General features: G+C 47.0%; 1 non-coding gene across 1 annotated transcript; it reads left to right on the forward strand.

The window, feature by feature from the left end:
- The first annotated feature begins 8,721 nt into the window (after positions 1-8,721).
- Positions 8,722-8,829, forward strand: LOC144708097 (small nucleolar RNA R71). The gene has a single exon (XR_013582645.1). It is a non-coding gene; the product is annotated as a small nucleolar RNA R71 (small nucleolar RNA).
- The last annotated feature ends 8,173 nt before the right edge of the window (positions 8,830-17,002 follow it).

A 17,002-nucleotide genomic window follows, 5' to 3' on the forward strand; every position in this document is an offset into this window, starting at 1 on the left:
TAATGTTCAGCATGTGGGCAGCGTACAGGACATGTTGGTCCACTCTGAAATGATCATTCACTATCTTGAGTTCCTTTTCTAGTAGTGCTATCATCAGACCATTACTTGATGCATTGTCCGTAGTGATAGATCCAACCTGCATTCTCAAAAGGTTATTGATGGAGGACGTCGTTGGGACATCATTTGATCGACATCGAATGTGATGGTTTGGTGTCGATGATAGATGGGAATATCGGACTACGGCGGTGGCGTCGTCTGACAATGACTCAAAACGGTAGAGAATTACGATGAAATGCAAGATGTGAACTGTGGTACTTGCAGGTGCTGACTAACGATGAATTCCTACCTCGGGAAATCCAAGGGGTCACTCGGTGTTGGGAGGTTGGACATCTCTGGCCTCGTCCAAGGGGTCGAGAATGCTATGGTGCCGAACGGAGTAACTCTGCTGGGTTTTGCTCTCACGGGACCGGCAAGACTGACTCATACCAAACAGGTAAGATGCTCTTGTATTTTGGTGTTTGTTCGCTCCACCTGTCCCTCTTACCTACGTCTAACCTGAACGCAGTAGAGGCAAATGAAAAAGCACTGAAAAAGATAAGTGACAAGCGGCATAGGAGACGTACCTTGTCAACAACTATAGACCAGTATTTCTTTGCTCTATGCGCATGGCCTAGAGTGGCAACGTCAAGGACAGACCAGTCTTGGCAAAGAGAAGGTGGCCGGCGTGTCCTCTGACCAGTCTGAACCAAGAAGATCGGGGTGGGGTTGTTGAGTTACGCGTTGGGAGGAGTTTTGACCGCGGGGGGGTGATCGGTCATGCAACCTTTGATCCACGTAGTCGCTGAGGGGCGACGGCGATGTCACAACGCCGGCAGCCTATGAGCTGGCACAAATGCTTGGGAGATGGGTACCAGGACAGTGGTGCCATTGCGTGGCGACACCAGAGGAGACTGCACGCGGTGCAGCGGCAAGGCGCGGAGCGAAGGTGTGGCGGCGAGGTGCGGAGCAGAGGTGCGGCAGCGAGGCCTGGAGCCAAGGTGCGGCAGCAAGATGTGCGAGCAGCGGCACCCTTGTGAGGATGGCGGCTAGGCACGGCACACCACTAGCTGCACCAGTGACGCCCTAAGGAGACACTGGCAAGCGCAGCGGCATCAAGAGGCATCATAGCAGCAAGGCACCGGTCCGATGGCGCAGCAGCAAACGTGTGGATGGAGACGCCATGTGAGGAGGCAGCGATAGGAGGCAGCGTGGCACCGGTTGCACCGTGACGACACCGCCACAGGACACATTCGCCTTCCCCGAGCCGCCTGTGCCGACGCCCGCGACCCCGACTTTAAGTACTCGTCGTAAGGCTTTATTATTTTCTTGTTCTGTTTGTTTGTGATAAACATTCGGACCCGGCCATGTGTTAGGCCTCGTCTGCTCTTTTCATGTCCCGTTCTCTTTTGTTACGCGTATAGAGGAGGGCCATATCATGCGATGGACCCCTCCTCCCTTATGGCTTCTTTGTACCCTTCCCCCCCCCTATATAAGGGGAAGGCGTGCCCCAAGGGCCCCCTTAGAGACCCATTTTGAGAAAAAGCATCAATGTTTGTTTTCCTTGAGTTTTTGTTCTTTCAACCGTTAGTCCAAAATTAGCAGGTGGTCTTCTTCCACCTCCCTCAAGGGATCAGGAGGCTGTTCAGCTTCCAGGGGCTTGCGACCTTGCCAGGCTAAGGTAAGCCCAGCCTGTCCTCTGATCTCACCTAGCGTGGGAACTCGGCGACACCTTGGCCGTCACTCGGAAGGCTTCCGCGGCGCTAGAAAGCTCCCCACCCACCACGGCGGTCCGATCCCACGCACGCGCCCCTCGATCTGCCCGTCCTTCTCTGCCCGACATCCTCACCATGCACGGTGCCACCCCTACGTGCCGTTCGCCACACACGACAACCCGGACGTCTGCTAGCACCCCCTACGTGCGCCAGGGTACTCTTACGACCAGTGACGACCCGCCACCCGTGGCTTGGCACTGCCATCACTGCTCTAGACAACCTCGCGGTGACTCCCCACGCTATGCCTGCATGGACGACACTCGTTGCCGCTCTCCGGCTCCCGTAGTGGGCAGACGTCGCCCTCTCTGTCTACGGACGCCTGCCCTCCGCCCCGCGCGACCGTGGCTGTCGTGTCTTGTTACCGGCTGCCAGTGCCCAAGGGCCTCATTTATCACTCTCCCGCCTCTCTCCTGGCGGACGACATTCTCTCTCTCTCTCTCTGTGGACTCCTGCGCCCCGTCACCGTGCGACCGTTGTCATCGTGCCTAGCTCCTGGCCATCGGTGCCCGTGCGTCTCGCCCCTCTACACCCAGTTGCTAGCGGCCCCGCGCGCCCGTGATCATCAAGGGTTGGCCACCTGTTTCTGTTGGCTGGTTGTGTGTCGACTGGCCCGTGCAACTGTTGACTGGCTAGAGCTACTCGCGTGGTATTCTCTCGGTTGTTCAACATTGACGGAGCGCTTAACCAGGTTCCCTCTCATGTCATCTCCCCTTTGAATTTCCAGTATCATTATTTCCTTCAGTACTATCTTCCGCTATCGTATTCCGCCGCCGCCTAGTTCATTGACGTTGGATAGGTTAGCCACCCCATTCGAGAGATAGAATTTATTTGAGATTGACGAATAGGTTATAGTCGTAGAGTGTGAACTCTTGCGGGCCGTCAAACGCCCTCACGTCGAGCTCAATCGCGAGATCTCGCGGGTCACTTGGAGTTGACCCGGATCTAATCGTCCCCTTTGTATTTACTGAACCGTCGCCCCTCCATCGGCCCATCCTCGTCACTCTAAGAGGAAATTTGAACGTGCATTCATCTTCTTAATTGTCACGCATCGTGCATCGCTGTGACGTAATATGAGCCGTCGATCCCGGCCCTCCCGTATTACATCACTGGGTGGCTTGAGCGACAGCCTTTGGACCGTCCTAGGGCGGCTTAGGGCTGCCCTGAGTGGTTGGCCTGGGGTGTCCTTGGGCGGCCCTAGGCGGACTACCGGGGTGGCCTAGAGCGGCCCTGGGCGGGCAGCTTGGGGTGGCCTTGGGGCGACCCTAGGCGGGCGGCCTGGGGTGGCCTTGGGGCGACCCTAGGCGGGCGGCCTGGGGTGGCCTAGGGCGGCCCTACGCAGGCACCCTGGGGCAGTTTTGGGCGGCCTTGGGTGGGCGGCTTGGGGTGGCATCGGGGCGACCCTGGGCGGGCGGCCTGGGGTGGCCTTGGGGCGGCCCTGAGCGGGCAGCCTAGGGCGGCCTTTGGGCGGCCCTAGGTGAGCGGTATGGGGGGGCCTTGGGTGGCTCTAGAGGAGTGAAGAAAGAGGATGAGAGAAGAGAGATCAGAGGGAAGGAGAAGAAGGCGACCGGCAACGCGAGGCGGTGACGATGGTGGAGGCAGTGGCGGTAGGGTTCAAGAAGGGATAGGGGAGGCTGGAAAGTCCTCCAAGAAGAATTAGAACAATCTCAATTCTTGAATAATGGCTGCCTAACTTTTTCTTCAAACAATGGCCTATACATATAGGCCTTGAAGAAAAGAGAAAATACAGCTTAAAGAAATAAAAATGAAATAAAGATGAGCGACGTACTTTCGCATCACACTAGGGGGCAGTTCTGGATCTGCCTTTTGCGACCTGTCAGGATGCGTGAGGGGGCGTGCATGGGTGGAGACGTGCCTGATGTCAGCGTGTTGACTTGATTTGGTGACGATGGTGGCAAGTCTTCAATAGTCGTGTTGACTTCGGACGATGGTAGTGACGCGTTCGGTGTCCATGCGTGGACGTCGTCGACACCAGGAACCTTCTCGATACGTCATCCCCTTCATAGTCAATTATCTTTTACAGTACATAATGGATTTCGTCATGCCAATCGCGTGACAAAGGGGTTTGGTTGGGTCTAGAGAGGCTGGGTCGAGGGGGTGAGAAAGGGTTTGGTATGGAGCGAAGCCCATATAGGAGGAATCGGGACGATGTAGGCATTATTGCACACTCTTTGGAGGATCGAGAACGGGCCGACACTATGACCGTGCAGCTTGGTAGCCGTCCTGGGAGTCCTATTGTTGTGTGGTGTCAGATATCTTCGCGCAAGGCACGAAGTATGCTATCTTCGAAAACCTATCGACGATGACCATGATGGAGTCCTGTCGTCGTGTGGTCTGGGGTAATCCTAAGACGAAGTCCATACTGACGTCAGCCCATGGATGCTTGGGCATCGGTAGCAGGGTGTATACCGCGGTGCTCTTCTTGACCTGCTTGGCCAAAGCACATAGGTGGCATTGGGCAACAATGTTGACAACATCGCATTTTAGCGAGGGCCACTAGAGTTGATATTCTACATCCGCGATGGTCTTGTCACGACCAAAGTGGCCCCTAAGACCTTCGGCGTGACATTCCCAAGCGAGGAAGTCATGAAGGGACGTGCGAGGCATACATAACCCATTTTGGTAAAACAAGTAGTCATTGGTGATGACATAATCCCGTAAGTCATGGGACAATCCTCGTTGAACTTCTACGATGATTGGCACGAAGTTGGGCCAGCTGACATACCCTTCTCGAATGGTCTCGAATCTGAGGATCTTCACCCTCATGATATTGGGCGCATGGACTCTTCGGCAAAGTGCATCGGCGGTGACGTGATTCTTGCCCTTCTTGTGCTCCATGACAAAGGAGTAGTCTTGCAAATACTCGACTCATCTCACGTGTCGATCGTTCAACTTCTACTAGGAGTGCTGGTATTTAAGAGCCTCATGGTCCGCGAAGAGCACGAACTCCTTGGAAAGGAGGTAGTGCTGCTAGTGCCTCACCGCCTGGATGACTCCGTATAACTCCTTGTCGTATGTGGAGTAGCAGAGCCTAACATCGTTCAGCTTCTCGCTAAAAAATTTGACGGCGTGACCCTCCTAGCTGAGGACACCACCAATCCCAATGCCAAAGCGTCACACGTAACCTCGAACACCTTCCCGAAGTCAGTGAGAGATCCAACCTACATTCTCAAAGGTTAGCTTTGTAATAAGATAGTGCGACGCAAACTGATGCAAGACAAGATGTGGCCAACCTTCATCTTCAACCGAAAGTCTTCCAATGCTTAAAGCACTATTGTGCTCATATTCTCGCCATCATGTTTCCTAGCCAACTCACGTATAGTGATAAGCTCAATTTTAGGGCATTTTTTACTGGTTATTTAGCAGTTCAGACGTGTGAGGTTCAGAGCTTATGCAACAAATTTATAAACCTCACGGCGTAAGGCGAGTGAGGGTCGATCCACAGGGAGCAGGAGAAAACAGTAGAAATTTCCTTCTTTATTCAATAGATATGTCACTTATCAATTTAAAATAAATATTAAACTCTGTTAAATGATCCTCAGGAAAATCACACAATTCCTCTTTAATTCCCAGTTTAGTCGAAAGATTTAACTTAATAGAGGCTGTCTACAGAGGAGTTCTCTGTAGACAGTACCCTTGCCCTTGGGGGCAAAGGATCAAACACCTTGCGTGCAGGGTACCTGCGCGCAAGGTGTTTGCGTGCAGCGGCGCTGTCGCGCGCGGCGTGGCTGCGCGCGGCGCTGCTGCGTGCAGCAGCGCTGTTGCGTGCGGCGTGGCTGCGCGCGACGCTGTTGGCGGCGGCGCGGCGTTGCTGCGCTGGCGGGCTGCTGCTGCGGCGCAAGCTGCGTCAAAGGGATTTTTTTGGGGGAAGTTTGGGGAGGATGATCAGAACAAGAAAGAAACAAAATTCAATTGAAATCAAATCTAAAATGAAACAATCCTCAGTTGGAAAACATTGGAAGATATTGTGATTCTTCCAACCCAACCAAAATTGTCTGAGAAGAGAGGGATTACAGGGCTGAAGCTTGAGATTTCCCCACGTCGGGTGTCACGTCCTTGCGGCAAGGCGTGGTTCTTCAATCCAAGCTATCTTTAGTCTGTTCTTCCTCTCCAACTCCAAAAAGCTTATCAGCTCCTGGAGGGTGCAGAAATCCTCTTCTCCAAGCCCTATTTTCCTTAGAGAAAATTCTGAACACCTAAACTCCTCTCTCAAGAGAGTATTTATAGGTTTTCTCTTAAGTCATGCCCAGGGGCATTTTCGTAATTTTTGCCACTTCGAATTTTTGCCCACTTCTGTTGATCCTCCTCTCTTCTTTGATCTTCTTAACCTGTTTCTGAATGTTCACTAGCCATAAAACGTTAAATATATTCCACTTGATTCAAAGAATCAAGTGGGGTTAGTGATTTCATAAAACAATACATATGCATGAACTTAGCATGAATTCACAAGATAATTGTAATGAATTTAAACTTGAGAACTTGATTATTTGATGACATATTTTAGAGTCATCATATAGCGAGTATAGGTTTGTATAGTTCCAACCGATCATTCACCCAATAAACTATGATGCCGAGAAGACCACACAAATTTTCAGCGGTCCACGCATCCACCATCAGTGAGACTTTGGGGACATTGGCATTCCCTTTGCATTTCACACGTGATGACCCTACCACCGGTAGAGGGGTTTCTCAAACATCCTCCTCTACTGACTCTACTGCCAAGTCAACGCATACATCCCCAATTGGAGTTTCCATCGGCGACCATGTTCTAGAGAATAGGGGAAAATTAACCAGTAGTAAAATTAAAAAAATAACTCGTTCAACAAATAAATCTCCATGAAATCAACAGTAGGATACTATAAACATTAGTAACTCCCATTAATCTCCATGGATTATTCGTTGGAACTAATGGTCGAGTGGACCCAGTACGCCACTTTTGACGTACTGTATTCCCCGAAGCCTTTCAATTCTAATTCGTTAGTGGGCGTAGATATGTAGTCATTCATATTTTCACCCTTCATTTCACCGCGGTCATCCTTCTCCCCCTCATAAACACTCTCATTCACCGCCATCACATCATATATTACTTTCTCTATGGCATGGCATTCATCATCGTCATCATCTAGGGAACATGTATAAATATCTTCCTGGTTACTATTGGGGTACTTCATCAATTGAGAAATTGGTAACTCAACCTCTTCTTTTCCAATGCGCAATTTAATGTTTCCTTCATTCCAATCAGTGTTCACTCTTGCGGTCGCTAGGAATGGGCGTCCTAAAATAATCGGTGCATGACTAATTTTTCCTGAAATTTTTACATCTACTACTATAAAATCCAAAGGAAATGAGCACTTTTCTACTTTCATCACCACATCCACCAACTGTCCACATGGTCTTCTAATTGATCCGTCCGCTAACTGCAATTCTAAATTTACGAGTTGTAGTTCACCAAATTTAAAGGTCTCAAATAAAGCCTTAGGCATGATATTCACACTTGCTCCTGAATCAAGTAAGGCTTTGGTGAATACTTCCCCCCTAATTTCACATTTAATCACTGGTGCTCCCGGATCCTTGCACTTTTGAGGTAATTCATGCAGAAATATTGAACTAATATTCTCAGAAAGTTGAATCCTCTTTTGCTTCTTAGGAGGCGTAAACAGGTTTTTCACAAATTTTGAATAATCAGGGATGTACTGTATCACATCTAAAACAGGAATTTCAACCGTAGCCTCTTTCAAATACCCAAGAAGTGGGCTATCTTTCGATTTTTCTTTCTTCGCTTGTAAGGCACTAGGGAAAGGGATAGGTGGGAATATGTTTTTGGGTCGGGTTCCTTTTCCAGATTTTCCTCTACCCCTTCATCCTCATCGTTTTCTAGTTCCTCCAACTTATCCTCCACTTCATTTTGTTTCTCTACAGTTGCAAATGGATTAGGCAATTCTTTCCCACTCCTAAGTTTTGATATAACACTCAGTTCTCCTATTTCTTGTTTTTCAGTCATGGCATGCATGTTATGAATATGCTCATTCATTACGCTACACATGTCATCAACATAAAGTAAATTGCTAGGATTAATACAGGCCTGAGTAGGGAGTTTACCTGGTTTGACGCCCATCTTCATAGGGTCTTCACAAGTACCTTGCGGTGCTCCCCCGTGCACAAATTGTTGACTGCTGTGAAGACCGATCTCCGCCTTGAGCTTCTCCATCTCCCGCTGATGCCTCTCCTCCATTTCTTCAAAAAGCTTGATCATCCTCTTCTTGTCTTATTGCAGCTCCTCGATTACCTTGGTGAGAGTCGCATTAGTGGGATCTGAAAAATTTGGGTAAGGTTGATAATGTTGTTGGTGATGGGGATTGTTCGCCTTGGGTTGAAACTGTTGTTGGGGTGGTCGATTGTTGTTTCGCTATCCCTGTCCTCCTAAGTTTCCTCTAGTGGCCCATTGAACATTGCTCCCTTCCTGCCTATAGCATTCACTTCTGAAATCATAGGGCATTCTTCTCCGGTGTGGCTATCACTTGAGCACATTTCACATCGATTTATTTGGTTGGGTGCTCCTCCACTATTCTGACCTTGCCATAACGAGATCATTTTTTCATTCATCTTTTCCATGGCTTTTCCCATCATTACGCCTATCTGTTTCTCAATTTGATCCATAGTAATCTGGGGTTCAACCCCTCTAACATCCAACAATCCACCTTTCCGAGGGGTAACCCTAACATGATCGGAGGCATCTTGGTGATAAGCTAAATTGTCGGACATTTTTTGTAGCAGTGCCATGGCTTCATCTTCATACATATCTGCTATTGCTCCTCCACTTGAAATATCAACTCTGCCTTTCTCCACATCATTCAAGCCTTCATAAAAAATTTGCACTAACTCCCATTTTTGAATGCCATGGTGGGGGCACTTCCTAATGAGCCCCATCAATCTCTCCCATGCTTCGCTAAATGTATCATTTCCCTACTGAAAATTTCTAATCTCTCTTCTGAAAGAGTTTGTCCTCGCCACTGTATAATATCTTTTTAGAAAGCTCTTCTCCATATCATTCCACAATTCAAAATTTGTCCCTAATGTTCTAAACCAATCCTTGGCTCTATCCTTAAGGGCATGAGGGAATAGTTTCATTCTCACAGCTTCCTTTGAAATTCTCGGATAAGTGCAACAATCACAGGCTTCGTAATTTTTTTCTAAAAAGTCGTAGGGCTCTTCATTTGCCTTCCCTAAAAAGGATGGTAATAACTTAAATTGGTGTGGATCAATTCTAAACATCACATCATCTCCAATGGGGGCAGATACCCTGGTTAAGATGGGGGTTTCAGCTGGTGTGGAGTACTCTTTGATCCTCCTACGTCCATCATTAACTACCTCAGGATTTCCTGTTCCATTGCCTATTGGGTCCATTGGTAACGTTCTAATCAAAGTCTCCTCTACGAATGTGGGTTCAGTGAAAGATGAGTCTGGTGTGTCGGAGTCTACTACAGGGGAATTTCTATCATTGCTCCCTGATTGAAATCCAGACCTAAGCTTCATACAAAACCACTAATTCAAACACAACACCCGTTAGTCGTTAGCAACCAAATCACTTTGCATTTAAAATTGATACAAGGATTCTTATGAAAAAATAGATCAACACTTGCCCAAATTTTTTTATGAATAAAGACAAGTTGAATTCCTTAGCGTTGCTTCCCCGGCAATGGCGCCAATTGATAAGCCAAAAATAAGGGTAAAAATTATGAATTTTTAGCCCTTGTCATTGTGAATTCTAGCTTATGCAATAAATTTTATAAAACTCTACTTAACATGTATAGTGATAAGTGTGATTGTCGTCCAAGGGAAGCAAGTAGGAAGTTCAATGTGATTATCGTTTTGGTGTTTTAATCCTAATTAGAGTGAATTTGATCTTCAACGAGGATCAAGTCACCCTAATTAGATGAGAGTTGAGAAAGGGGGGTAGAAGAGCTGAGAAGAATGGAATAAATTTGGGCTCTAGATTGAATTAATTGATTCAATTGGATGGATCAAAGAATTCAATTAGAGAGGTTGGTAGGAATTTTTAATTTGGGTTTGGTTGATTTTTGCAAGTTGATAATTCAGAACTAAAATGGGGTAATTGAGTATCCTAAGAATTAAAACTAAATTTTTTAGAGTTTTCTTTGGGAGTGCAATTGAATGCCCAGGTGAATCCCTCAATTTCTCCTCTCAATCCTAATCAGGGCTTGTACATGCCGCTCAAGCCAAGTGATTTAGAAGTTCAAATCAGAATAGAGATGAAGAAACAAACAACTCAACCTATTTCATTCAAAATGCATAAAAGTTTAAATAGAATGAAAGGAAAAAGTACCAAAACTGTTGATCCAGGCTGGGGCTCCTCTCTGTCTTGCAGCTGTGATAGAGAACCATCCAGAATAATCTCCCCTTCTCAAAATTCAGCTTTTATACTTAGATTACATAGTGAAAATCACCATTTTACCCCCGTTTAGAAATTAATGTTTATCTATCAATATAGCCTGGATCTGAATGATCCAAACATACAGATAGAAAGAGGGGATCAAGACAAACAAATCCATAAAAAAATCATCTCAATCAAACTTCAGGATCAAAAGTTATTAATAAATCAATTTTAAACCAATTTAGTCCATTGGATTTAAAATTGATTTATTTATTAATACACGCAATGAAGTGTCGACTTCCTAGTGGCTGCGGCATTTCAAACTTCTTTGGCGGGCACTCTCTCATCGTGCCACATACCCCTGACAAGAGAGAAAAAAAACAATTAAATTTTCGTTAGTGCGCATTTTTGCGTATGTTTTGATACGCAAGCACACGTCCATTTTTTCGTTCCTTTGCCTACTTGTGTGTCACCACGTCACCGCCCCTGCACGCGCATTGTATGCGCCGCACGGACGGTGAACTTACCTCTTGACACATACACATGTGCGATCGCTGTTGGATTTTTATCCAACGGCTAAAGTTGCACCACGTCGACAGGGCGGGACGCTCTTTGCATTTTTTTCAAGAAAGCCCTTAATAAAACAAGCAATTGTAAACGAACGCCACCCTAAAATATTCGTGTATATGCCCTTACCCCATTCTCTCTCATCCAATTTTTTCTAAAACATTAAAACTATATTGTAATAAAACCCTAAACTTTTTTAAATAGGATCTTTACGCCTGCAATGGCAACTGAGAGCCGTTTTTAGGGTCTTTTAGCAACGAAACGTTGCAAAAAGGCCCCGGAAAGTCTAGAAATTGCATAAATACATTTTTTCTCTTATAAATATGCCATTTTTTAATAGAATAAATGCATTTCTTCTTGAAATAAATCCCAGAAAAATCCTTAAAATTCGAAAAAATTTCTAGAAAATTCTAGAAAATTCCCTGATTCATTCCCATGTTGATAAATGTCAAAATAAACTTTTTGATGTGCCATTTTCATCCAAAAATAATTATTTCGACCTTCAATAAATCCATAAAAATTCATATAATTAACAGAAAATTAGGGAAAAATCAGAAATTACTTGAAAACATTATTTTCGTGTAAATATATGATAACAGCCCAATTTTAAGCTCTATAAATGCATGAAAACATGCTAATAACATGAAATAAAGACTGAAATCAGGGTGTTATCAAAGCCTAGTCATTAGATGCTCATATTCTGGGCTCAAATGTCATCATGAAACTGGATATGGAGAAGGCCTTTGATAAAGTCTTGTGGAATTTCCTCACCCAAGTGTTGAGTCGCTTTTGGTTCACCAGTGCGTTCATCGACCTCGTCGATGCTTCCATTAGAGAGAATCATTTCTCTCTCTCCTGATGGATGGAAACTCCACTAGCTTCTTCACGGCCATGAGAGGTTTACGACAAGGTGATCCTATCTCACCTACCCTTTTTATATTGATGGAGGAGGTCTTTAGTCGATCGCTCACACGTGCAATCGACCACGGCCACATCTGACCGTATTTTATGAAAAGGGACTACCCAATCCTCTCGCATTCTCTATTTGCAGATGATGCCATCCTCTTCCTCAATGAATCCAAAAAATCCATTAAGGAATTTATGAGTGTCCTCACAGCATACGAGCAGCCTCGGGCAAGCTTGTCAATGCTTCGAAGAGTATCTTTGTAATTGGTCCTTCCACCACTATAAAGCGCTCTCAGATACTCCAACACCATACCCGCTACCCGCGAGGATGCCTCCCGTTCGAATATCTTGCATGCCCTATCTTTCTAGGACCCCCTACGCATCATTACTTTGATGCCTCGTTGGGCAAACTTAGAAAGAAACTAAAAGGATGGAAATTTCATTTACTTTACACTAGAGGGCGTATCCAACTTATTTGACATGTCCTCGTGAGTATCCCGCTACACACCCTCGCGGTCCACTCACTATCTCTTACAGTTCTCCGCGTAGTGGAACGACTATGCGCACATTTCTTATGGTCCCGTCACCTTGAGGGAGAGAGACGCCATCATTGGTGATGTAACACGAATGGTGCCGGAATCGGACGGCTCGTATTACACCATAGAATTGCAATGAAGTTGGTTCAGGAATTTATCTTTTAGGTGAAATGAATGTCGATGCAAAAACCCTGAAGAGCAATATAGGACCTCTATGAATAGGGTGACGACCAATGATCCCCAATGAGAGAGATGCTAATCAATCTTAGACTCCCAATGACCCTTAAGACCAGCTACGACGACAATGGTGGGAGGGGAGTGTGACGGCCCTGAGTCGTTGCAAGTCTAAAGATCAGCGAGAAATCCTTTACCACAAGAAATCCTATCTCTCTTGATAAGTGGCTATCCTATCCCAAGTAACGTCTCGTCCTAGGCAGAAGAATCGATAGGAAACAACGGCACTACAACAAGTAATAACATTGGAAATTACTGGAGGAGAGATGAATAGGTACCAGAGTGTCGATAGTCCTTGGCAGCGTAACCCAACTCATAGATCACGATGATGGCGGGCCTCGAAGATGGTGCACGGGGGTGAGGGATGACGGTGAGCTTGTACGTAGTGTCAAACGGCGGAGGGCAGCGTGTGCCGTAGGGGCGGGGGGACACGCAGCTTTGACGCACGGGCGCACGCAACTCGAGCGCAGGGACACGCACGGCTGGGAGGCGCACAGCGTGCACGGACGCGCAGCTTAGGCATGCGGTTGTGCACTGCTGGGGCACACGGCTTGCGCGACTTGGGCACTCGGGGATCTGGTTTGAGCACGTGATGGAGCGAGGGGTCGGCGACGGCGGTGGTGAGGGCGGTAGAGATGGTGATGACCTAGACAGCGGAGGAGAAGGAGGTGAAGGTGGTGGAGGTGATGGTGTGATGGAGCGCCGACGGTGAAGACAGAGCAAGAACTTGGGGTCCTTGAACTGTAACTGCCCAAGAACCCGAAGCCAAGGGCGGCAGATGCTTGAATCTTGGGGGTTCTTGAGGAGCAACGATCGACTCCCTGGGTGGAGACGTTGATGGTGGCGGCTGACGTCAACTAATCCTTGGAGTGATCTCGACGAGGGGACGTAGGCAATGGAAGCTTCTAAGAACAGGAATCTTGATTCTTTAGGATGTGTCCTGAAGTGATCTCGACCTGTAAAAGATAATGTCTCACAGAGTGTTCTCGACGTGGCGACGTGTCGTGGAGGCTCACGGAGTGATCTCGATGTGAGGGGACCAACCATGTTCCCACTGACTATAAACTCTATCTGTTCTATCTATCTCTCTACACTCTTAGGTAGAAAAGGAACACGGAATTTCAATTCATCAAAAGTCTGTCTCAATTGGGCATGGTATCCCATTATATAGTGAGGCTAGGTGCCAAGTGACATCATATAGAGGAGGAGCCGTCACGAGACGTGGTTTGTCATCTATTCAACGGTTACAAATAAAATGAAAAAAAGACAACATGGATGAGGCCCAAACACCGGCCCAGTCCGTAAGGTCCATAAAAGGAAATACAACCCAGCAAAATAAAACGCGAAACAAGTGCGATGCTTACTTGGAGTACTTGAAGCCCGATTGGTTCGACTCATCTCGTCCTGTCATCGTTTGGATGGTCCCCCATCAATTGGGTTTCTTGGGCAAAAGCATGTCGCCTGACAGCCGAGGGGGGTCTAGGGATCAAATGCCTCACAGACGTCTAGGACATTGTCCAGAAGAAGCTCGTATGGCGTATGCGCACCACGCAATCCTCATTGGGAAGTTTTGGCTCCGCCAAGTATAGCGAGTTGGCTCAACGAGAGATGGATATCCGAGGCTATCGGAGATGGCAGACGTGGTAGCGACACTGGCTTGAAATTGCCACGCTCACGCGCTGGCCTATTAGTCGAGGTGAGATAACCGCCTGGTTCGATACTTGGTATGCTAATGAGCCCTTCGCTAGCCATCCCGACTTCGTACCACATAGAGTGCGGCTCACATTGGTCCACCTGCTTATGGGCAACAACAACACCTGTGGCGGCAGTATGGCCTCCCCCCCCCCCCACGTTCTCCCAGGTCTTGAGTACTCCAATCGGGTCCAATCCCGATCGCGCCATTTGGACGCTTACGCTCGATGGGGCGTACTCATGCAGTTCTTCCTAGGAGCATTTATGTAAGAAAGCCTCCATCCAGCACTAGGGACGTTGCATCTGGCATCCGGCGATCCTTACTCGTGTCTCCTTTTTCCTCTAGAGACTCCTACATCGTTGCCTTCTGACTGATGACCGACTAATTCGTCCTTGTCATTCTATCAGTTCCTGTTGCCATTGCTGTCCAGTATCCCCCAATATTGAAACTATGGAACATCTTTTCTTCCATAGTGAGACAGCCTTAGACAGTTGGCGCCAAATTACACACCTTTGGCGTCCAGTCCCTCATAGTCCACTGACCCTGTTAGAGTGTTTTGGCAAGCTCTTCCTCTCGCCAACATGCTCCAAATGGAGCCTCATCCGACACATCACCATAGCTTACTTACTATGGGAGATATGGCAGGTACACCCATGTGAGCAGTGGATTTTATGTGTCGGGTCAAGATGTGGCTAAGACGTACCCATCAACTCATTCCCCCTCGAGCCTGCAGCTCACCACATGCATGCAACTTCCTTCGCTCCTGGGGCATTTTGGCGACCCTTGCTCCCATTCACATTCAACTACACATTATCTATTGGCTCCCACCGCCAATCGGCATCCTTAAATTGAATGTGGATGGTGCATCCAAGGGAACCTGGGCCCAGCAGGAGGAGGTGGTATCCTTCGCGATCATATAGGGAGTATTCTTTTCGCTTTCTCCTCCTTATATGGTGTACAAACTAACACAATAGCTGAAGCTACGATGATACATGATGGTTTACTCTTTTGCAAGGAACAAAACCTTCATAATATCGTTGTAGAATCAAACTCACCAGTGTTAGTTGACATGCTCTGTGCAGGTACATGCTCTCGGTGGAGACTACATCGTGTATGGCAGGACATCGTGCGGTGGCAACCTCGCACAATTGGCGTTCGTCATCAATTGAACGAAGGCAACCAGACAGGAAGTGTCCTCGCCAACCACGCGGTACACACACGAACCCCTTCTTCTCTTTTTCTTTCTTGGCAACCGCTCCCTCCGACAGATAGGGGCTGCTATCCCATCGACCGTCTCGGCTTGCTGGCCCTCCCCACGAGTCGCATATTCTCGCTGGCAGGCTCACGGGATTGGCCAGATTATGTGGAACACTCGAGGTGAAGCGCTCATCCCTCTGGCTAATCCGAGTTCGTATCATCTCAAGCTAGCGGGGTGGACTATGCCCACCTCGAATGGAGCCTCGCCAAGTACTTCATCATTGCCACTTGTCGGAGGCGAGGACAACTCCAACACTGCTCTATCATCATCACCAAGGGGGCTGCGGTGAGACGTGGACGCGAGCACTTCTCCCAGCACTTGCCAGGATCACTTATGTATCTTTTCCTTTTCTGCACATGGGTGTGGATGAGTGGGATCTGAGAGTAACTGGGATATTTATACTCGCTCCACACCTATAAACACTGACAACCACTTCACTTTATAAACAAAATCCCTGTAGGTGGTGTCCAGGGCACGTATGGATTGGTCTACGCGCACAACCGCAGGGTTGGCCGTACCCGGCACCATGTTTTTTGCCAAAAAAGTAAAAAAATAAAATAAAAAATATTAGAGCTACGTAAGATTTGGCATAAAAATTTGTGAAATTTCAAGTCTCCTATTTGACTTTTGTGAGTTAGGGGAGTGACGAAAATTTCCTCATGTGAAATATTGAAGAGCAGTATCACTAGGACTCTGAAGATACGAAGAGCAAACACATCATTCTAAACTTAAAAGAAATCCCAATAGCATAACCATCATACTAAACATAACCTTTATGTAAAATAGTTAGACTATAGAGTGATTGAGATAGGGAGATAGAGAGTTTGAGATTGGGAGATAAATAAAAAGAAACAAAAAAAAGGGATGGAGATAGGGAGATGGAGAGACAGAAATAGGGAACTAGAGAGACCAAGAGAGGTTAAGATTGGGAGAAACATAAATGGGGAGAGAACATAGGGATGGCGATAGGGAGATAGTGAGACAGAGAGTTTGAGATTCGGACATAGAGAGAGTGAGAGCAGAAATAACATAATTCAACGGCAAATGATAGAGATAGTAAAACAGAGACATTCATAAAAGGAGACAGAGTAGAAAGGGATGGACGTGGGAAGATAGACAAATAGGGAGAGCAGATATGGATGGAGATAGGAGATAGAGAAATAGAAAGAGCAGAGAAGGATGGAGATAGGGAGATGGAGAATTTGAAATAGGGAGATAGAGGGAGTAAAAGCAGAGAGTGATCAAGATAGGTAGATAGAGAGTTTGAGATTGGGGGATAGAGACAAGGAGAGAGAAAAGAGGGATGGAGATAGGAAGATAGTGAGATAGAGAGTTTGAGGTTCAGAGAGAGAGAGAAAGTGAGACCAGAGATCACATAATTTAAAGACATGTGATAGGGATAGCAAATAGATATATTGTGATAAGGAGATAGAGTAGAGAGTGACGGAGTTGGGGAGATAGATAAATAGGGAAAGCATAGAGGGATGAGGATAGGGAGATAGAGAAATAGAGAGAGCAGAGAGGGATGGACATAGGGAGATGGAGGGAAAGAAATAGGGAGATAAAGGGAAAAAGAACAGTGAGTGA

Source organism: Wolffia australiana, chromosome 9 (assembly GCF_029677425.1).
Source record: "Wolffia australiana isolate 7733 chromosome 9, ASM2967742v1".
Lineage (NCBI taxonomy): Eukaryota > Viridiplantae > Streptophyta > Magnoliopsida > Alismatales > Araceae > Wolffia > Wolffia australiana.